Source organism: Cavia porcellus, unplaced genomic scaffold, assembly GCF_034190915.1.
Source record: "Cavia porcellus strain 051 isolate PalLab524CR breed Dunkin Hartley unplaced genomic scaffold, mCavPor4.1 scaffold_31, whole genome shotgun sequence".
Classification (NCBI taxonomy): Eukaryota; Metazoa; Chordata; class Mammalia; order Rodentia; family Caviidae; genus Cavia; species Cavia porcellus.
Genome location: NW_026947514.1, coordinates 5,883,294 through 5,906,663, shown reverse-complemented (window position 1 = coordinate 5,906,663; position 23,370 = coordinate 5,883,294). Strand labels below are relative to the sequence as shown.

General features: G+C 42.5%; 1 long non-coding RNA gene across 1 annotated transcript; it reads right to left on the bottom strand.

The window, feature by feature from the left end:
* On the bottom strand, nucleotides 1–22,626 carry LOC134474139 (uncharacterized). The gene is made up of 5 exons (XR_010044767.1): nucleotides 22,236–22,626; nucleotides 19,443–19,633; nucleotides 11,706–11,875; nucleotides 5,474–5,683; nucleotides 1–3,020 (listed from the first exon to the last, which is right to left on the bottom strand). It is a non-coding gene; the product is annotated as an uncharacterized LOC134474139 (long non-coding RNA).
* Nucleotides 22,627–23,370: the final 744 nt, after the last annotated feature.

Below are 23,370 nucleotides of genomic sequence, written 5' to 3'. Positions count from 1 at the left end.
TCTATCTATCCATCCATCCGTCTATTCTCTCATTGTTTCAATACCTGGTCTGTAAGGAGATGTGGCTCAGCCCCAGAGTATGCAGGGTCAGTGAGGAAAATCACATCCCTGCCATCACAGAAGGCCCAACGCAGTGAGACCGAGTCCTCCTAGCACTTACTGTCAAAGGAAACTCCAGCAGCTCAGCACAAGCTTGGTTGAGGCTGGAGTTGAGCCATTTCAGTGTCAAGGTAAGAAAAGTTCTCAATCGCTTCCCACCCTCTCTGTCCCTGCAATCCTAAAACACCTGCTGATTCGCAGAGCTGCAGTGCTTCGGTTTTGTTTCTCCTCTCTTTAATGGAACATCTTTGAAAGTTCACATAAACTTACCTCTGAATGGGAGGGAGCTGCCTGCCCTGCCTGTGTCGGGGAGCATGGGAAGCGAATGGGGAAAAGCAGAGTCCAAAAGCTGTGAATCTTTAATTTATGAGCCATTATGACTCCTCAGCATGACTGATTTGGGAAAGTGCCCCCGGTGGAATTTCTAGAACCTGTGGGATTCAGGGTGTATCTCGTGGCCTGGCAGAAGCCCGATTTGGGCTCTACCAGGCCAGGTGTTGGCCAAACAGCTGGAGACAGGCGTTGCACTGGAGATGCACTGGCCGAGCCTGCAAGAGGGAGGCCCCTCAGTCCATCTGAGCAGAGCAACAGCATGCAGCAGATCCCAAGGCACAGGAGAGGCCCGGCTCCAATGCCTGGGCAGAGGGCCAGGAGCTGAATACCCAGGAATAGGTGCGAAAACACAGCTCAATGTGGGAAAAGGTGATAAGGGGCGCAGATTGCTCTGGACAGATTCAGAAGGCTTCATTGAGGCTCCCTTGCTTACGAGGTGGAGGTGTGGCTGAAGCTGGATGGGGGGCTCCTTAGGCTCTCCCTCTCATGCTTATGTTTGATGAGGCTGTTTGCTGGTGAACGCCACATTAATGGGATGTCACTGGGCAATTCCAGCCAGTGGGGTCCACTTTCCAGCTCTGGATGTGATCCGTAGCCAAGTCGATGGCAATGTTCCCTGCTCCATGGGTGTAAAGCCCAGGTTGTTTGTGACAGGATCATCCAATGCCCGTGAATGAGGCAACCTGGAAGTGTTGCCTGGGTGAACATGAAGCTCTTTGTGAAGCTCTGCGGGCGAAACTCTGAGCAGTGTTCCTGGAGAGCGCGACTTCCCAGCAGAGGCTGAGCCTTGCCAACCTTTCCCCAGGCCCCGTGCCTGCTGCCCACCTCCTAGCTGGTCTCTCCTGGTGGCTCTGTACCCCAAGATATGGAAACAAAGAGCTGTTGGCCATTTCTCCCTTCACCCCACTCCCCTCCAAGGATGCAGAAAACTGATCTGCCTTTTCTTTGCAGCCTTGATCAGCACCAAAGAAAAGAAGCAAAGAATAGATGATTCAACATTTGGGGAGGCAGGGTGAATTATTTACAAAACATGGCTGGAGCCTCCGGTGGAGGGTAGGGCTGGGCAAAGTGTGAGCGATTCTTTTGTTCTCGCAGCTGGCCTTTGGAATTGCACAGAGCCAGTGCAGTAAATAATACCGCTATTGTCTGCCGGTGTCAGAGACAGACAGAAGGTACATTTGGCCCACGTCCAAACACCGCAAGGGCCACTCATAGTCACAGTGTTCAATTACTGCTGGCTTGACTATAAAATGCACTTCTTTTTTTTTTCCCCGAGCTAATTTAAGAATGGGCAGTCTTAATGGCCCCTGCACAAAGAGGCGTTTTGCTGCACCCTTCAATGGGGGAAAATAAAGTTATGCTCAGAATAGAAACCAAACTGGCGTGGAGTAGAGACTGTCCAAACAGCAATCTACTGGTGAAAGAGCAAACTGTTTTGGCTCCGTTTTAAGAAAAAGTAGGGGGAAGAAAATACACTCTGCCCCGTTCTGAGATTTCTTGCAGGATAGATGCATGATGTCAAAGAAGATTTAATGAGGAATGAGGGGAAATCAGAGAATGGGACAGCTCTGACCATGTGTGTCAAGAGCCATAGGACTAAGGGTGAAAGCGATAACCGTTTTCAAATGGCTGGAGGAGGACGATGGCAGTGATGGTGGCAACCGTCCGAAGAGGTGACGTCTAAGGAGTGCCTATTATGGGCCAGGCATAGTGACAAGCACATTTCTCTGCTTTCACGTCTCCAATCATCACACAAGGCTTAACAAACACTTTACAGAGGAGGAGAAACCGAGCTGATGTCACTCAAATGGCTCATTTAGCATCCACAGTTGGTGACCAGGTTACTGGATGTGTATAGCCTGTCTAGAGGAGATTGTAGAGGTGTCCAAAGACAGGTGACGGTGTTGGCCCAGGCTGCAGCCCTGTGATACTTACAGCATGTCCCTTTGGATGAAGATGTGAGACTCCAGGAAGCACCTCACAGTGGACCAGCTTCCAAACTCAGAAAAGATTCACCCCAGCCTTGTAGGATCCACTTATCTGAACCTACATTTCTTCTAGGATTTTTTCTTTGTCCCTGGAAGTGTTCAGATTTAGTGTAACCCCCTTCTGCCGCTTCCAAGGTCAGTCATTTTCAATAATCTCCCTTTGTCTCCTACCTCCTCTAAGAGGAGGCGTTGATTTATGCTTCACACACAGCAAGGGTAGGGAAAGGTGCTATCGCTTTGACAAGAGGTAACCGAGAAAGAGCTTCCAGCCTTCCCTCCTCCTCCAGCACCGAAGCTGCCACTTGCTCACAACACAGTCAGAAAAATACATGCCAGCGGTGTGCTCAGGAATGTTTGAAAGCAGCCCCTGAGCTTGGTCTTTCTTTCCTAGCAAGGGGAAAACCAGGCGCACCTTGCGGGTTTCTGCCTCACCTCGGGTTTCACAAGGTTTTAAACACGCACATCCTTGACACGGCAGAGGTATCAGTCAAAATGTTCCATTCTTGAGAGGCGCGGTGACAGCAAGCTCGACCACCGTCCCTTTCATCCAGGCAGTGTCTCACCGAGGGCTTCATTGGGAGGATGACCAAAAAGCCACATCTGGTAACGAGGAGGTATGAAAAGGAAAAACCTGTTTCGATTTGCTGATCAGCAACCTGCGGAACACAGCAGGCATCTGTCAATGATGAAAATTAGGACTTTTTTGTCTGGTATCTTTGAATTCTGAAAAGATATATTTTCTCTGGGAAGTAAAAGAGCAATGTCTCAATTCTTAGGGCAAACTTTTCAAAGAGCTGAAGTTGGATGGAACCAGAGCCCAGCGCTGTGCATCACAGGCCTGTGGGCTGATTGAGAACCTGGAGCCTGGGGGAAATTAAAGATCTTGACCTTATAAAAGACGGTGGTCACTGCCCACTATCAGGGAGCAGACCTGTGGGCTGCGTTCTGTGCTGAGTTGCCAAGGCGACTGGTCTGACACGTGGATGCCTCGCAACCCCACTTCCTTGGAAAACCAAGACCTCCTCTGCGTCAGCTCATTCTGACACCACAGCATTTTAAAGACATTTCCCTGAGGTTCATTTGGACCCAACTGTTTTTATTCCAACTAATCACTTTCATGCAGCCTTGTCACTACCACCATGGCCACATGGGCCATCACTGATTCTTGGTCAGCCCCCCAAAACCTCTACACTTGTACATTAATTCATTCCTTCAACAAAAGTACCAGCTTCCCAGAACAGCCTTGATCCTGTGGCTGGCAACAAGGATGGAGAGGCGTGGTCTCCACCCCAGGCGCAACAGGTGAAGGAGAAGAGCCATATCTTTAACCAGTGACAATAAGGACTCAAAAGAACAGATCGATCCAATCTGCTGGGACCAGTGGAGGTCTCCCTGAGCAGGGACAGCTTCTCTGGGAAAGAGGGTCAGATTTCACTGAATAAAAGATGCCGTGCTTGCATGGATGAGACTGGACGTGTGTGCTGGGGCTCTGGCATGGAAATGCACCCCAGAAAATACTTCATCTTTGCCCACACAGCTTTGTTCATTTTGCAGCGCTCACAGTGGACTGTCTGTGCCTAAAGTGTGACCTGTAGTCTATATTCCTTCAATACCTTCGATATGGTGTGTTCTGGTCACATAGGGTGCCTCAACAATCCCAGATCCTGGCAGAGTCAGACGCTCCCAAACATTGAACATTGTCACCTCAACCTAGAATGTTCTCTGTACCCAGCCTTCCCTCCTGTCCACATCCTCCTGTCTCACAGAAGGGTATATAACAGTCTCCCGTTGACATCTTCAGCCTCTGGTTGCAGAACGAATCTCCTGTACATGTGGAGAATGTATTGCGTAGATTCACAAACCAGTTACAGAGGCCACACAGACTGCTCCTGAACACCCCTGAGCCAGTTTCCCCTCCCACCAACACCTTGTATCATTCTCCTAGTGTGTTTGTCACAGCCAGGAAACTATCCCTGACACGTGACTGTTCATTAAATTTCCTGTACTAGGCAAACATCATTCGTTTTTCCACCAAAGCCCTTCTTCCATTGCAGGGTCCTGTGTGGGGTACAGCACGGCATGCAGCTGCCTTTGGGTTGAACTTTATTTCTATCCCTGTTTCAGGATTGATCACCACGTACTTTGCCTCAGCACTGGGGATGGGACCTCATGGGTGTGTGGTGAGGAGGGGTGTCACCATCAGTGCTAAGTTCCAATTAATTTTCTGGGTGACATTCTTTGGAGGTTCCAGATAGCACTGTCACCAAGGCTTTCAGAAAAGAAAGAAGCATGACAACCTGCCACCTGCTGTGAGCCACCCCCATGGGCATGGCGATCACACTAAGGTTAAAAGAGAGACGGCACCACTGCAGTTGTTAGCAAAGGTACACATGCTCAACCATGACCCTCAGTGACATTGTCACAAATAAGTGTCTACAACTGACTCTTAGCATGACAAGCAAGATGGATACAATAAAGCCAAAAGTAAGACATCTCTGTGCATGAAAAGCCCTGCAAGCTGAAGTCCTATTTGTTAGTCTTGGGAAGGAGTTTATAACTCTGTCAGAAAGAACTCCCCTCCCACTCAGAAAGGAACAATGAACCATGAGATTCTCTAGAACAGCATCGTTAAGCTCAAAGTAGCATGAGCTTAACAGCAATATATGCCTAACTTGTGTCTAGATTCACACTCCTATTGCCTTCAAGAAAGATAAGCTGCCTGCCATTAAGGAGAACACTGGTTCCGAGGTATGCAGGAAGCGAGCTCTGGAACTGTACTGGCATCTTGGCTAAGCAATCAATGGTCTTGCAGGGTGTTAGGAAGAATGTGGAGCAAGAAACAACTGTCACTATCCCTCACATCCTGTGGGTTGATCCTCTCCGGTATTCACTATTTTGCACAATAAATTACTCCAGGTTCAGTGACTTCAAACATGCAGTGTTTCCCATCTCACAGTTTCAGTGGGTCTGGAATCTAACTGGCTTAGATGATGGCTTGGGATCTCTCAGGTTTCAGGTCAACTGTCAGCTGGTGATGGAGGCTGATCTCTTACCTCAAGGTCCAAATTGGATAGGAGTCGCTTCTCAGCAAGGCTGCTAGCTACTCCTCAGAAGGAGGAAGGTCCATTTCCAATGCTGTCATGTGATTGCTGGCAGATCTCAGTGTTCACCAAGTGAACTTCTCCATAGGCTGCCTGAACATCTGCATGGCCCTGTAGCTGGCCTCCCTTCTCGGGACACCTTCCCTGTAGCAGGCAGCTTCCCTAATAGTTGAGAGAGACAGAGAGAGTGACAGAGAGAGAGACAGAGAGAGAGAGAGAGAGAGAGAGAGAGAGAGAGAGAGAGAGAAAACAGGATGTAAGCCACAGTCTTTTTATAAGTTAACCTTGAAAGGGTTATCCCCTCCCACACGGGTCCCTTGCAACCTAGTCTAAACACAAAGGGAGATGAAAATATTCAATTATTTAGAGGAGGAGTATCAAAACATTCAAGGACATAGCTCTAAACCCACACCATTCTCTTATGAATGTATAAATTAATAGGATTCATGTCTCATAAAGATTAATTAAATATCTTCCATACTCCAGGAATCATACCCAGAAACTATCTTGTGACTTGAGAGTTGAGATGAAGCATTCTGGAGAATTAGCTCCAACATTCCATTCATATAAATTCAACTCAGATGGTAAGACGAGCTGGCATACTCCCTGAATTACACCACAGCTATGTGAACTGAAAATGCTGATTCACAGACATTTGGGATTTGCTGAAGTAGCCCGGAGACCCTTGAAACTATCGGCTGGGTTTGTCTTAAAGATCTAGAGAGTGAATGTTTTCAGCTATGTGATTCATACTGCCTCGACTGCAGGCAGTGATTTCTGTGGCTATAGTTCAAGGGCAGCTGTAAACACAGCAGAAACGAATGAGTGTAGCTGTGTCCCAATAAAACTTTATTCAAAAGACAGGTTGTTCTCTGTGGGCCACCATCTTCTAACCAGTACTGCAGTCTGTGAACTTCTTAGGCACAGAGCTGCTCAAGAGTAGGCGCTGGGCTGTCCTGTGTATTCCTACACCTGCAACAGCCCATAGAGGAGTGGCAGACACGTATCAAGTCATTGATAAATACACGAATGAATAAAGTGATGTTCAAGCTGCCATTAAAAGATTTAATGCATTAAAAAGCTTCATTTTAAACTATGTATTTGATATGTAAAGTACTTTTTAAGCACCTCACCACCCAACTCAGCTGTCCAACCTAGGTCTACAACCCACAAGCCACACTGGGTACCAAAGCTTGCTTCACACAAAGGCCTGTCACATCTAAATTATTGACACAATAGACCGTTGTAAGTCCTTTGGACTCATTAGGCTTAATTATGTCAAGGTCTCATTGAGGACTCTTTAACTCTGAAGATCCATGGGATAATAAAGTATAATAGCTCCTTCGGAGCCATAAAGGTCTCTTTATGTCATGGGCTATTCGGAGATTCAATATTCCCTAAGATTAATATCACAATACTGTAAAAATGACAATTACCACACCCCCCATGTCTACTAAGTGTCAGGTACTAATCAGGATTTAGATCGGCCTACCTCTCATTTGCTCCTGGAATCTCTATCAAGGTGGGAAGGTGAGGATTATGCAGGTTCACTGCTAGTGTCCTGTATGGCAACTGCTTTCTGGAATAGATGCTTCTGCTCCTGGTACCCAGCTCCTTTGCTCTCTGCTCTGAGTGTTTACCTAGGACAGACCATTCTCGTTGTCTCTGTGTGAAGCTAAGTACCGAGCAGGCCACAGGCTGCGTTCACCTGGCTTTCTGAGATTGCAAAAGGATCAGCAAACTATGAAAATAAACCATGCACGGTGCTCATATTCCAAGATTAGTTCCCGGGATACTGAGCATGCACTGTAAGTGAGATGGTGTGATTTTCCAGAGAAGGAAGCAGAAGAGTGGATGACTGCCACATTTGCTAAGAGACATGATGGAAAGAATGCTAATCTTGAAAAAAGTAATGACTGTTTTAGAAAAGAAATTATTGCACCATGAAGACACGTATGCTAACAGGTAAACTGGAGAGTTGATGCCTAACTACTATACATAGAAAGTAAAACATATTCAATTTTAAAAGACATGAAACCTGCAGTGGACATAAAATGTAGCTAGTGGAAGTTTGCCTGTAACAGTCCCATCTGAATGATATTCTATTCTGGCTGTGTGAGGAAGGTTTGAGGAGGCCCCCTGAGCCCTGTCTTGGGCTGAGGGTCCAGTGCCTTGTTTAGCTCCCTTCTATCACACAGCATGGGCAGAACCTCCAGCTCGGCTCTAAGCAATAGGATATGGCAAAGGACAGAGCCCCCATGACCTCGTTCCTTTGCATAGCGAAGGAAATGGGATGACATTTCGTATTCACATCAGGAATCAAGCCACTCCGCTAGTGGAGCTACCCAAGGGTCATGCAGTCCTTGCTGCCTTTGGAAATGCGAGCTCTGAGGAGCCCTACAGCAGCCAGAAGACGAATTCTGCCAACAATCAGAGTGAGCATGGAAGCAGACACTGCCCCACTGAGCCCACATTGAAGAATCCAGTCCCCTGACCTCGAGGTCTCGGGAGGACCAGGCTAAGATGCCTGGACTCCTCAGCTGGGGCCTTGCAGAGCAGCAAAGGTGTGTAATTGTTTAAGTCACTATGTCTATACTACTGTGCCGCATAGCAATGAGAAACTTAACAGACTTGAGTACTCTGGTTCCAATTTTTTGTACATGAAAATTAGAGTCATCATGCCAGAATCAATTTCATAGGTAAACAATGTTGGATCTTATGATTTTGCAACTTCTTTCTAAACAATGTTGGATCTTAAAATTTTGCATTTTTGCCTGTGGATATAAGCCCTGCGAGGGGAAGGACTTGGTCTTATTTACCATTGCGTCCAGGAGGCCTCACACAATGCAAGGTGCTTATTAAGTGATGAATAATCTATTTAGCTAACAAATGAATAAAAATTATTGTAGCATACAGATATTTTCAAAATGTTGATGTACTGTAGTTCATTGACTAATTATGAGTTTCTAACTAATTTGGTAGTTATAGGTGACCTGACCAATAAGTTCACTCATATAAGTATAACTAAGTGCCATGTCATATGGAAGATATATGTGTTCTCTTTACTGAGAGTCACATCTCCATCATTTAGTACAATATCTAAAATACGGTAGATGCTAAAAATATGCTGCATAAATAATAGACTTTTTCTACCTCTTAATTAATATGGTTCAATTGTTTTCAGACTGCACTTATTTATACATTATTAAAATCACTTAATGTTGCTGTTACTATTTGAGAGCATAATTATACTGCACCTTCACTAGCATTGATTATTAAAATTTTAAAAACATATTATTCAATGATTACACAAAAGATGCAGAGCTGTTTTATTTTATGTTTCTTAATTACCAGAAAGGTTTATTTATCGTTATGTTTCTCCATCAGTAGAATTTTATCTCTGGTGAATCCTCTTCTCATGCCCTCTAAAAAATTATAGATATTGTGGCTTCAGATATTTTGATTATATTCTAAATCTCTTGAACTCTAATGTAATACCAATGTTCATCAGTGACCTGCCATACGAACCACAAATCCACAAATACAGCAGCACACGTCGCTCAGGATGGGGACGTGTCTGAGACATGTGTTACTGCTGATTTTCCATTTGCCACCATGGTGGAGAGTACTTCCATAAAGCCCTAGGTGACGGAAGGTTACAGGGCTGCTGTCACGACAAAATGTCATCAGGAAGCTCACGACTCTCATTTTCCTGTGGGCAGTTCCAAGGAGTTTAGATCCTCACAACGGTGTAGAATTTTATGAGGCTTATTTTCACTTAAAACATATAATTTTTCATTCCCTTAGCACTGCATGTGAACCTGTTAAATAAGACTTCAAGAAATGTCAAAAATATAACAGAATAGAAAATATAAGTAGATAAATACACAATCTTAATTGAACTCTTTAACATTTCTCTCAGTATAAACAAAATCAGTAAACAAAAAGTTAGAAGCATGTAGAAGATACTAACAAACTGCACACTGATTTGACCTCACCACCAACTGTAAAATCCTCCTTTCAACAACAGCAGAATACGATTTTTCACATATATTTAAAATACTGACTAAGGTAGACCATAAATTTAGAATTCCTTTTTAGTAAGGGTGAGATTAAATTAGAAGTGTTGCATATTAAAACAACTAAAATAATTTTAAAATGAACCAAACACTGCTAAATAAACTGAGTCAAACATCAACCACAATAAAAACTAGAAATGTTTATTTTTAATTTTAAAATTAATGCAAATTAAAATACAACATACTCAGCTGAAAAATTGTGGGCATTAATATTTGCAGAAGGAATTTGTATAATGCTAAATATTTACATTGGAGAAAAGAGAAGTCTAAACCAATATTGTAAGTTTCCACAGTAAGAAGGTACAGAAGGAATAAATTATAGACAAAAACATTAAATAGGCAAAGTGAAAAGAGAAATAATAACAAAGAAGAAAATGAAATGGAGACAAATAATAAAACAAATTGATGAAACCAAAAATTGTTATTTAAAAAAGTAAGTAAACTCTCAAACGTAAAGACCAGCTGGTATAATCAAGAAAAAGAAAGAAGACATAAACAGCAAATTACAGGAATAAAAGAATTTAGTTCACTTTAACAGAAAGGAAAAATTTCTTGACATATTCACATTACTGAAATTGACACAAGATGAAACAGAAAGTGCCAACAGCTCTATAAATATAAAGAAATTGATAGCTGAGCGTGGTGGCACGCGCCTATAATTTCCACATTCTGGGAGGCTGAAGCAGATCACAAATTGGAGCCCAACCTGAGCAGAGCTGCAACCTGGCAAGACCTTGTTTCAAAATAAAAATACATACATACATGCACACACACACATACACGTTCGCATATACACATATATACATATATACCTACCTATATGTATGCATGCACATAAATATATACATGTCCATGCATGCACACCTACACAAGTGTATGCATACATGTATACAGATACACACACATATGTTGGGTCAGTGAGGAGGACCTGGATTCCATCCCCAATACTGAGGAAAGAGAGAAAGAGAGTGGGGGATAAGGAAGGAAGGAAGGGAGGGAGGGAGGGAGGGAGGGAGGAAGGAAGGGAGGGAGGGAGGGAGGGAGGGAGGGAGGGAGGAAGGAAGGAAGGAAGGAAGGAAGAAAGAAAGAAAGAAAGAAAGAAAGAAAGAAAGAAAGAAAGGCAGGCAGGCAGGCAGACAGAAAGAAAGAAAGAAAGAAAAAAAGAAAGAAAGAAAGAAAGAAAGAAAGAAAGAAAGAAATTTATAACTAGAAACTTTCCCTCATATAAAGTGTTGGGGGTCAGGTGACTTTATTAGTTACTATGTTTCAAGCAGAAATTATAGCAATCGTGCTTAAATTTCTTCATAAAAGTAAAGAAAATGACACCTAAATAATTTAATGGAATGCAGTTAATCTTTCGGCCATAACCTGGCAATATAACAAAATAAAACTAAAGACATTAAAGCTACATTGTCCACTAGGGCTGCTCTCCGCGGCTACTGAGCACTTGGAAAGTGGCCAGTCTAAATGGACATGGACCGTACATGTGAAATACCCACCAGGTTCAAAGACTCAGTGTAAAACAGAACGGAGAACACTTCATTAATACTTTTTAAATGGTCGCTTGCTGAAATGATAACACTTTGGATAGCCTGGTTAAATAAAATGTTACTAAATTATTTCCTAGCTGTTTCTGCTAGTTTTTAAAGTGTGGCTAGGACAACATTTTAAATTACTGTGTAGTCACATCGTATCCCTGCCGGACACTGCTACTCCAGAAGAATGTGAGGGAAGACCACCCTCCCTCTGTGTTCCCCTGAGCTTCGTCCCGTGTCTCCCACCCTTCCTTCGGATTCCATGCTCTGAGGCTGGTTAATGCACTTTGGTCTTCTCCATTATTAGAAAGCTTTGAGGACACTGGGGCAGCTGGAGGTGGGAAGATTGGCTGGAAGTCCAGTGTCTTTGCAGCTTAGGACATGGAAAGAGATTGGCATTCAAGGCCACGGGGGTGTAAAAGGGTCTAGATTGCAGTGGGCAGACAGTGGCCCCAAAGGCATTGTGGTGTGGTGGTGGGATTGCACACGACCACTGGAGTGAAGGAGGAAGGCGGTCCTGACAGGACACAGGGGATGACAGCTTCTTCCTGCAGCTGCTGTGCATCTTACCTTGGAAAGCAGGTGCCAGTCAGAGAATTCATCTTCAGATTTCTATCGTGCTCAGTGTATCTTAGAGTCTATCTACTACACATCTGTTATTAATGTCACCTTGTACTGACAAAATAGCAGTGTCAGAATATGCTCGGTATCCTCTGTTTATTCTGGATGTTTGGAGTGTCCTGCAAGAAAAGTAAAATCTCTATAGATAGACATATTAAGTACAGATGATCAATACCCCAGTAAGATACATAGACAGACTTTGTGGACCATTCTTAAGCTCTCTCAGAATAATTCCCCCCATGAGAGATGATCCCCCATATTATCATAAGCTCTCCCACTTGATGCATTAGGTCCTCATTGATTTTTCATGCACACTTTTCCTGGAGCCGCCTGCAAATGTAGAAATAATACAATAGTCCTTAAAATATGTAAAATTATGTTCAGGTGCCATGCTCTGCTATTACTCCAACGCTGGACTGAATCAATTATCTGTTATTCTTTTATATTCATCTTGCCTACTGGGAAACATCTGGACCCCAATCACTGATGGGCTGACCCATTTTCTGATCAAATTTGTCTTACTTACAGCACCATTAAGGAGAAAAAAAATCAACACGAAGGTTCTACCTCCTCACACTCTCCCACTCCCATATCACAGGGTATTGGCACTGTGCGTCAGGAGCGGCACACCATAGCCCTGGCTCTTTCATGCAGGTAGGAGCTTCCCAAATGCTATGATTGCCTGGTTTCAACATCAGTTTGAAACCTTTCACTCCCAGTGTCAAACACAGTAAGAGTTCGGAAGCTGTAGCATCACAGTATTTTACAGGCTATCACTTGCCTGTAATATACCGTGTCTTAACTTAGAATCTGCAGCTTACCAGCTTCTAGCCAAGGAAAACTTCCAGAAGTAATGATTAGAAATTTGCTATATTATTTTTACCTTATACCTTTGTAGGTATCTTAACCTCCAACTGGAAAATTGCATCTGAAAATCATATTCAATGTGCCCTGCCCCTCAGCTTCCTGCTCTGTGTGTGTGTGTATGTGTGTGTGTGTGTGTGTGTGTGTGTGTGTGTGTCCATTCTCCCTTTAACAGGAGAGCTGCTCTCAATTGTGTCTCTGTAAAATATTTGGTTTCCTAATATCACGGCACTGCCAGGTATCTGCCCGTACCGAGGGCAGCACTGTAAAGATTCAAACCCTAGCTCAAAATGCCCCAGCCAAAATGCTGTCCAGCTTGTAAGTTTCCTAATTTCTCTGTGTGTCAGACACTGAACCGAGTCACCGTGGATACTGAACTAATAGTTTAATACCAAAAAAATGCTTCCAACAGGATCTGTCACATGTAATCTATTAAATTTTGAAGAATATATGTGTTTGCATTCACCCCTGCCGTAGGAGCCCTTAAATGTGGAGACACTTCCAGACTTCTTCTCCTGTCTGCCTAACTCTGAGTCAGAGCACGCTTTGTGTTTAGTGAAAGCAAAACAACAGAATAAGTTTAAAAACAAAGCATAGGAGTGCTTTTTCATTGTCTATAATAACAACTAGCTGACCTTTAAACTGTCCCCCGTCAACAACCTGCCAACCACTGGGTGTGCGGGAGGGCCTCTCTAGGACCACCATGCCAGGGGCAAACTCTCAGCTTGCTAGAGACATCTGAGAAGGATAAGCAAGCCACCCAAGACTGAATGTCATCCAATTCACCCACAGAACTACAAATTATATGAAATGGCTATAGCTCAAAGCCACTAAATTCTGGGCTGATTTGTTACGCAGCTAAAGCTAACAGATGAACCTTCTCTTTCTACTCAGCCCTATAGAACTGGAACATAATAAGTGTTTAATACATATTCATACCTAAAGCAGCATAATTTGCTCACGTGACTTCTTGGTATAAGACTGTCTTAACTTCCTCGTCTATATGACAGCTCCTCATAGCATTACTTTGAGAATTAGCTGAGTTACCTGAAACTCATGCAAAGCTAACGCGTGGTAAGTACTCTACACATTATTTATCATAAGGATTTTTAAAAAAAAAAATATGTAAATGCAGTATACAGCTGGAAAAGAAAGAGAAAAGAAAAACTCACTGCCCTGCACAGAGTTGCCCCTATGACTTTGGGGAATTATCCTTTCAAAACGATACATTCCCAACACTATATCAGAAGGCACTGCCACATCTGATGTCTCAAAACCTCCCACCAAATCTCCAAACAAGTCATAATTTTCTGTTTGTAAATGGTGGCAACTGAGACCCAGAGAGTTTATGAGGCTTGACCAACATCACACAAGTGGAAATGCACAAATGTCCTCGGGCTTTGTGGAGCGTGGACCTTGGCAGGCCAGCTGCCTCCTCCTCAGCTTGTCCCATATCCGCAGTAGCCAGAGAAGCATTCTGGCCATAATAGAAACTCATGAACAAATTCATTCACAAATGCTTATCGCCAGGCATGGTGGCCCATGCCTGTAATCCCAGTCCTGAGGAGGTTGAGGCAGGAACCTCAGTTCCAGGCCAGCCTGGGCTACACAGAGAGCCCATCTCAAAAATAAATAAGTAAATAAATCCGCTTATTGGCCATTTACCAGGTGAATCACAGTTATGAGAATGTCAAGTGTACATATGTGACATGGACTCTTGTCACAGAGAATTTTTATCACCATAAGAAAGAAAGCCTGCCTCAATGCCGCATGCTAGAGCCCTGCTTGGCCACAGTGTGAAGTATTCACAGGCAGAAGGACGGAGGTGGATTTCTCTGCAGAGAACAGAGGTCCACCCTAGTCAGTTGCTCCTCGTGCATGAAGCTTCACCAGGCCACAGCCGTTCTGCCCTTGCCAATGGTGGAGTGGAGAATTCGGGCCACAGAGCAAACCGTGTGCACGCACAGAGTATTTCTTAGCTGACCCGTAGAGAAGGTTTCCTAATCCCACACGTGGACATGCTCATAAAGTGACAGGGGAGGCGCAGAACACGCAGAGCAGGGTGCACCCAGGGCTCTGGGCTGCGGGTGTTGCCCCTGGCTCAGACCAGGCCACCGTGCCACCTGGGTGAGGGGCACCGAGCACCAGCTGCATCCTGGGCCCCATGCCTGCCCTGCAGCCCTGGGATGCCCCAGGGGCCTGCGCTCTGGAAGTCCTCCCTGTAGTCATTGACAGAAAAAGGGTCAGAGAGTAAGTAAAAAACAGAAAAGAGCAGAGACCAAGAAATGACGAAGAGCTTGCTTTGTCTAAAGTTCCATTAAAATGAATTCCATGGCAGAATTCTAAGGAGAAATCATAAAATCCAAATTAGGGCACAACAGTTTATGAGCACCTATCAGAAAATAACAACCCAAGAGAAGAAAAAAGATGACAATATAATGTAAGAAAAATACATGCACTTAACTAAAAACTCAATATGTATACTATGGAGTATACATTCTTGAACATAAATAACCCTTTATGTAGAATAGAAAAACATGCATTTTTCCAAATATAATAAAATACTAATATATTAGGTAGCAAAGTGTGTTACAGTCTATTTCAAAGAATCAACATAACAGAACCCATGTTGGTAGATTGCAGTGTAGTTAACTTTGATAATCAGCTAGAAAAAACATACTCAATATCCCTCACTTTTAATGTTTGGAAATGTGATGGTCTAAAAATGGAACCAGAATTTAAGTTTTTTTTTTTTTTTTTAAATCTGTGTCTATTGGGAATTCATTTGAAATAAATGTAATGAACATCATAACTTTAGTGATAAAGTTATCTCAATAGAGAAAATGTGTAGCTTTGTGAATTTACTTTGGACAATAACATATTTAAAATAAATTTAATAAAGTTAAAATCTATATTTAAAAAAGGTTATTACTGTGAGTAAGATGATAAAGCAAACTTGATCAATATAAGATCAATGTTTGGGAAAGTCATATTCTTATTTCCCATACTAGCCAATGATTTTCCAAAATAGCCAAAAATCCAATAGAAAATGTTCTATTCACAATGCCAACAAGTCTGCCAGGTACCATGATTATCAATTGAAGCATGTGACACACAGCCATGAAACTAACTACAAAAATGCCATTGAAGTTCTGAAGAATAGACCTAAATAAAATGGAGCTGAGTCCCTGAATTAGAAGAATATAATAAAGATGTCAGTTCGCCCCAAATTATCTTACAGATCCAACCCACTGTAACCCAAGCTTGGTTTACCAGGAAACTTCCTGTCTGTCATGAAATTAACACAGAAGAAAAGCTAAGAAAATTCTGAAGCACAGATTGAATGCTTGTTTTCTCGGGTATGAAGATGTGTATCAAATTTCTACAAATTAAACGATGCCAGGAATAGGAAATAGACCGAGGCCTCCAAACTGACCCATGCCAGTACAGAATCTGAAATTGTCAGAGGTGACCTTAAGTAGTCACAGGAGAAGAAAGAGGACACACAATACAATCCAAAGGACAACTGCGTGTCCGTGTTGAAATTAAAAAGTGTCAGGCACCTCAGAAGGGAATTCCAGACAGAGTACACATTTACAGGGATGGGAAATCCTCAAAGCTGGAGGGTACAGGAGAAAATCCCTGCAGGTAAGAGGGTAATGAAGAGCTTCCCCAACAAGAAATCTCGGCAAGAAAAAGTCCACATCTAATGACGGATAATTTTGCTGGATGGTAAGTGAGCATTTATGTGTAACAGAAGAAGCCTCTGCTACGGATGAACCGAAAGGAAAGAGACCAGGCTAAACTGGGGAAAAATGTTTATCTGCATGCACCTAAGGTAGGAAAACTGTCTCAACTACATAATGAATTTATACAAATTTATAAAATAAGAAGAAAAGAATCTGATAGAAAAGTGGCAGAAGACTTGAGAGGATATTGGAACGATCACTGTGGGAAAATGTGTTCAGCCCAACTAGCAATCTGAAACATACAAACCAAAATAGCAACATGCCTGGTACGGTGACATTCGCCTACAATCCCAGCATTCCAGAGGCTGAGGCAGGCGCACTGCTGCGAGTCCGAGGCCATCCTGGGATGCACAGTGAGCTCAAGGCCAGCCCAAACTTCGTAACAAGACCCTGTCTCAAAAAACACAAGCAGAAAAAAAAGAGAAAAGAAAAAGGAAAAGAAAAAACCAGCATGAGTACAATTTGTACACCTCCGATTGTCAAACACATGCATGTGAGAGGACACTTGGTTACAGCTGCAGGAACTGAACTCTACTGCTGGGGGGGTGGAGCGGGTACCACTGCTCTGTGCTGCCGTCTGGCAGTGTCCAGCAAAGGTGAACAGCCATGACCTTAGACCCAGAAACGTCACTTTTAGGTCTACGTCTAAGGGGAACTCGCCTCCGGTGAAAAACACAAATTTGACAACTGGGTATTTCAGCATTTTCTGTAAGAAAGAAAAGTTGGTGAACTAAGTACCCATTAAGCGGGACCTGAGTTTGAAATGTTAAGATTCCTTTAACAGGGCACTGGGCAGCGATCAACAGGCATGTGGCTGCAGAAGCTCAGGAGTGACTTTCAACAGCGATTTGTTGTCTTTGTTGTGTTAAATGCAGGTCACAAGCTCTGCTGCTGGTAATGAGAAGGTCAGATGTCGCTGCACAGCTGGCCCCATGGCCAAACTTAAATAGTGCAGCTGGGATTCGACACGGGGATTGTGATTAGTGAGCAAAAGCAGGTTGATTTGGGGGGTGCATGCACCCCCAGCAGAAGGAGAAAAAAAAATGTGGCCTTTGTCAAGGTCAGTTCCAGTCAAGGTCAGGCCAGCCTCAGGGGTTGGGGGTAAACCACGCCTTCCTAGCTTGAGGAATCAGAGAACTGAATGAGGAAAGTTAGAGCTGCAGATGAAACTGAGGGATGCCAGAAACACAGGAGCCTGCAGGGGGACCCCACAATTCTGCCTGCCTGAATCGCCTTCTGGCTTGGAGATCACGCACATTCACTCAATTATAGACTCCCAGCTCTGCAGCTGAGCACAAGAGATCGGAAGGCATAGTGGCAGGTCAGCTCCGGCTGATATAGCTGCCACGTTCACTGAGAGAAGACAAGATCCCCATTCCTCAAGAAACTCATAGTACCCAGCGTCAGCCCCAAATGCCAGGCACATCGACCAATCCAGAACAGAAGAGTCTGGAACCAGCCCTAGGAGGACCTTGCTGTGGGAACCAAAAGGCCAGGATTTTAAAATGACTATTTTAATTACCAATTAATCAAAGCTAAAATATACACACGCAGAAGGGGAAGATGGGACATCTCAGTGGAGCAACATGAATAGTTTTAAAGGGGGAGAAAAAAGAGACGATTCTGATAGACGCAAAGCCTGAAAAAAATCATAGCTATGGAAAAGACTATAATACTTTATAAAGTGGAAATAAGTTGATAGAAATCATCTGAATCCAAAGAAGGAAAGATAAGAAAATACAAAAGCGAGAGAGGCCCAGGGACCTCCTACATAACTGCGAGTGGCCCAGCCCACGGGTACTCAGACAGCTGGATCTCAGAAGGGTGAGAAAGAAAAAGACATGGCCAAAAGTGTTTGAAGAGAAAATGGCTAATATTTTTCTGCATTTTATGACACAAACCTGCATATAGAAGACTGATGTGGCCATCCATGAGCGGAAGAGCAGAGGAGCCCCACAGCTCAACTGTGGGAGACCCTAGAGGTGGACCAAGCACCGAGCACCTCAAAAGAAAAGGCAGTGTGTGACATCCCAGGGAACTGCTAATGAAGAAGGATCAGAAACCATAGAGGCCAGAGGACCAGTTTAAAATCTTTACAAAACTTTAAAATGAGGAAGTAAAGGAAAATAACCTGTCTCACTAGAATTATTCCCCAGCAAAATTTCCTTTAACACTGAAGATACACTATAGATGCGTCCCGCTCAAATTGCTAAGAGGAACAGATCTATACTGCAAAACCATTGAAAGAATTTAAGTTAAGGGCAATGAGGCTGTGTGAAAACTCAACTATTTAGAAAGAGAGAGCACTAGACCACGTATAGATCCATGTAAATGAGATGCTTGAGGTGTTTTGCCTCCTAACGCTGAATAGTAAATACACACAGATAAAGAAAATGAAGCAGTCGTTCTGGCGAGCTTTTGAACATGTGTGGGTGTGCACACCACACCTAAACCGTGAAGTGCAGGTGTGGGAATAGGAACTGCCTCCATTTCAAGACTCCCATGTTTTGCATGAAGTAGCATAATCCTAATTATGGACCTTGGAAATTTAAATCAATACATTATAATTTTAGGGCAAGCACTAAAAATATAATACAATTAACTATAGCTGGGGAAAAAGGCCAATAGAAAAATTAAAATAGAATTCTAAAAATATTCAATTTTTTTTACAAGCAGGAAACTAGGAATGAAGGAACCAAAAATTAGAGGAGGCACAAATAATAGAGTAAAACACATATAATAAAATAGGAGCCCCAATTCCAATCATGCAAATAATTGCAATCAGGGTTAATGGACTAAACATTAATTTTAAAACATATTCATACAAGGGAGGACACCTCTGAAATTCAATGCACTAGGTTGTTATAATAATATCTAACTCTGTACGAGGGTAATACGTAGTAGGTTATAAATGAAAGACAAAACACACATGAGATTCTCAGCAAAAAAAGTAATAAAAATACAAAATCCAACACACTTTTTATGATGGAAACACTCAGCACTCTAGAAATACAAAAGAACTGAAGGTTCTTAACGTACATCTGTAGAAGCCTACAGCTAGAAGCGTACTTACTGGAGAAAGACTGAGTGCTTCCACGCCAAGTCCAAGCCAGACTGACGCCGGCTCTTGCTGTCTGTGCAATGCCATGGCAGTGGTTTAGCCAGGGAAATTAGGCAGAAGGAAAGACCAGTGCAACGGGCAGAGAGGAGCAAAATCACCTCTGGTTGAAGATGACTTGGTTTGCAGGCAGGTATTCAAGGAATCTAATAAAATGTATTAGAAAAATAAAAGTACACATCAATCTGAAGACTTAATATGGAAATGTTAATACAAATTTTAAGTAGTAGTTCCTCCCTGGAACAACCTAAATGGCTATTAACATACGGACAGATAAGCAAATTATGCTGCCACATACACACACATGCATTCTGAAGTACTACTTAATAATAGAAAGCAGTAGAAAGACACCACTGGGCATGGTGGCACCTGCCTGTTATCCCAGCTACTCGAGAAGCCGAGGCAGGAGGATAGAAGAACAAGCTTGGCCTGAGCAATTTAGCAACCTGAGAAGCCTGTCTCAAAATTTAAAAGAATTAGAGATGCAGCTCATTACAAACGGTATAACCCCCAGTACTATAAAAAAAGGGAGGGAAGAAGGAATTTATATCCTTGACAACATGAACAAATTTCAAAATAGTCATGTTAGCTGAGAAAAAGTCAGAAAAGATCACACACACACTATATAGTTCAGAGTATATATTAAAGATCACACACAGTATATATATATATATATATATATATATGATTTTAACTGATAATTAAAATTCTCTAAATTTGTGAGATGTAGATAGTATTAATGTAAGATATTAAATGAAGACTTTCAATTAATTATCTGCATTATCAGATTGGAGGAGAGGTAAACAAGCAAGCATAAAGAATCTAAGTATAAACAGGAAAATAATAACAAAACAATTAAAGCTGACCTCCATGAATACAGAGGTTTTCAACGCTACCTCAATACAAATATTTTCAGGTTGCTTTATTTAAAAAAGAAATTGCATGTGACACAGCTCAGCGGCACAGAGCCTGCCTGGCAAGAGTGGGGTTCTAAGATTGATTCCCGGTGCCCTCAAAAAATAAAAAAAATAAGTAAATAAAATTTTTAAAAATTGTAATGCTATTCTAAAATTTGCATGAACAAACACAGGATCTAGAATTGCCAAAATGACTTTCAACAGCAGAGAATGAATATTTATACTTCCCGATTTCAAACACATAACATAAGGTATTGTAGTCCTGGTGATGTATGAGTATATAAATGAACAAAGCAAAATTTAGTCTAAACATAGAGCCACAACTGTATTGTTAATTAATTTTTGCTAAACTTACTACTAAGACTATTCAATGTGGAAATTGTAGTCTCTCAGCAATAGGAGATACTAGATTATCATCATGGAACAGTGAACCATAGAAAACTTTAACTTTGTATGGATTTTATACTTAAATGTGTAAGTGGAACCTATTAAATATTGGCCAAAAAAAAACCCAGAAAAAAAATCTCTGTGGCACTGGGCTAAGCATTAATTTCTAAAACCAGAAAAAAAGCACAAGTGTGAAAGACACATGGGAAGGAATGACTTAAAAAATAAGAAGCTTAGCTCTTGGAGGACACAGTTAAGGCTGGGGATTTAGCTTAGTGACACAAGTGCCTCCCTGGCAAGTGCAAGGTCATGAGTTCGATCTCTGGTACAAAAAAAAAAGAAGAAGAAAGAAAGACACAGTTAAGAAAGTGAAATGCCATGCCCCAGAATACAACAAAATATTTACAAAATTATATCTAATGAGGAATTTATATGGCAATTATTTAAAATTTTCTTATTGCTCAATAACAAGAAAAGAAATAGATCAATACAAAGGATTGACAAAACATTTGAATTGATACCTCACCAAAGCCCAGTGAGTGACCAAAAAGTCCATTAAAGTGAGCTGAACAGCAAGTCATCAATAAAAAAGTAGAATTACAGAATGAGTCTATGCATAACATCTAAAAACCTGTAAAGAACACTCTATAATATGCAGTTACAGCAACTTGTAAACGTATACACATACAGAGATAGGCATGGATAAATATAAGAAATAAAAATAGGAATGGAATGTTTGAGTACTAAGATTCACACGTATTATTTTAATGTGGCATTTGTACGAGAGTTATAGACACCAGTGGTCAAAACAGAGACCTGCAGGAAGAAAAGAGAAAGAAACACCCTGAGACGGGAGAGTAACATAGTTAGAGGTTCAAACTATTTCTCTAATATTTAGAGTTTAAAGCCTGTCACACTTTGATAGCGTGTAGAACCCTATTTGCAGGATATGTGTATTAATACACAAATCTATAATCCTTTGCCAAACCTTGGGGGCAGATGGCTTCCCATTTCAGAAGTTTTTTTAGATTTTAGAATAGTAACATGATCCGTGTCCTAGATGTGACTTCACAGCCACAGCAAGATGTGAGGCAGCAACCTGTAATTAAACACATGAGCACTTCTGCTGCAGAAGACATGAATATTCACACAAGGAGGGCTAGCAGGGTGACTATAAATAGCCCACTTGGGCTCAGGTCAAGGTCTGCTGCCAAATGAAGTTGCCACAAACTTTCCAGAAAATGTGCTGTGTAGAACTTCCCAGATGTGGGTATTGCTAGTCTTTCCCACGGATGCACAGTGATTTGGGGTAGGTTTCATATATCACATAAAGTGATAAGGGATGGACAGACCTCAAGAGCGAGCTCTCTACGCTTTCCTCCAAAATTGGTTTAGGCATAAAAATAGGCAGTCATCAAGATGTCAGGCCGAGCTTTGCACCCACCTCCCCCGTTGTCTCCCGCATAGCTGCAGCCAGCCTTCCTGTGATGCACCTGGCTGTGTTTCCTCCGCTGGGCTCAGGTTCAGGTTCAAGTGGGCTCCCTGCATCTCCTGCCTTGCTGCTCAGCATTAGGGGCTCTGGCGTAGCCTTCTCCTTTCGCTACCCACATTTTGGAGCGTTCAGTCTTTACATCTGCAAGTCTTCAAAGCTGAATTTAAATTTAGCTTGCTCTGCTTCCTTCCAATATGCTCGGCAAAATACGGTCTGGCTGTTTAACTCTGACTTAGAAGTGGCTTTTATCTGATGCCTGATCTGGCTGATTGCCCTGTCACCTGGGTGTGCTGCTCTGTTGATGGTCTCCCTTTGCATCCACAGACCCTGGTTGCTTTGGTGATAGAGGGGGCCTGGAAATCCCTTTCAGAGTAAGAGTCTCTTTCTGGGTGGGGTCCAGCCTGACAGCACCCTCCACCATGGGTTTACCATTTGCTACTTCCTGTGTAACATCACCAAGCTTCCCCCAGGCAGCAAGGGAGGCCCTTTACTTTAAATCATTTCCTGTTCATACTTGGTGAGTGAGTCCTTTTCAGATTCGGTAAGTTTGTAGGCCTGTGAGGTTTCATGAGTACAACTGGCAGTTTTTGACTTTAGCTAAGTTAAGTATTAACAAAAATATCCAACTTCCTGTCATCACAATTCCCAGAGAGAAATGCACGGAACTCTGTGCTGTATGCTACATCGGCCTCACAGGTCTCTTACTACAGACCTACGGAAACTTCTCTCTCGAAGCATCCTGGGACACAGACTGTGTTTGCAGATGAGTGGATAAAAGGACCAGTCTTGCCAATCCAGAGGCCCATAGCTTTACTCTGAAACTGCCACTTGATTTTCCTCTGCTAGCGAGCAATTTGTTGACACGTTAGAAAGAATGTAGCTAAAGACAAACATTTATAGAACATTCAACACCTTTTCCCTTGAGGTGAAAAGAAGAAATAGCATTCACACCAACGATGCAAGCTCTTAAATAGCTCTGATTTCATCCCTGTTAAAAGTGTCCTTTTAGTCACTTGAAATCACCTTTCAGTAACAGGAAGCCATCAGAGATGCAAGAGAGAGTTATTATGTACACTGATGCTTCTTG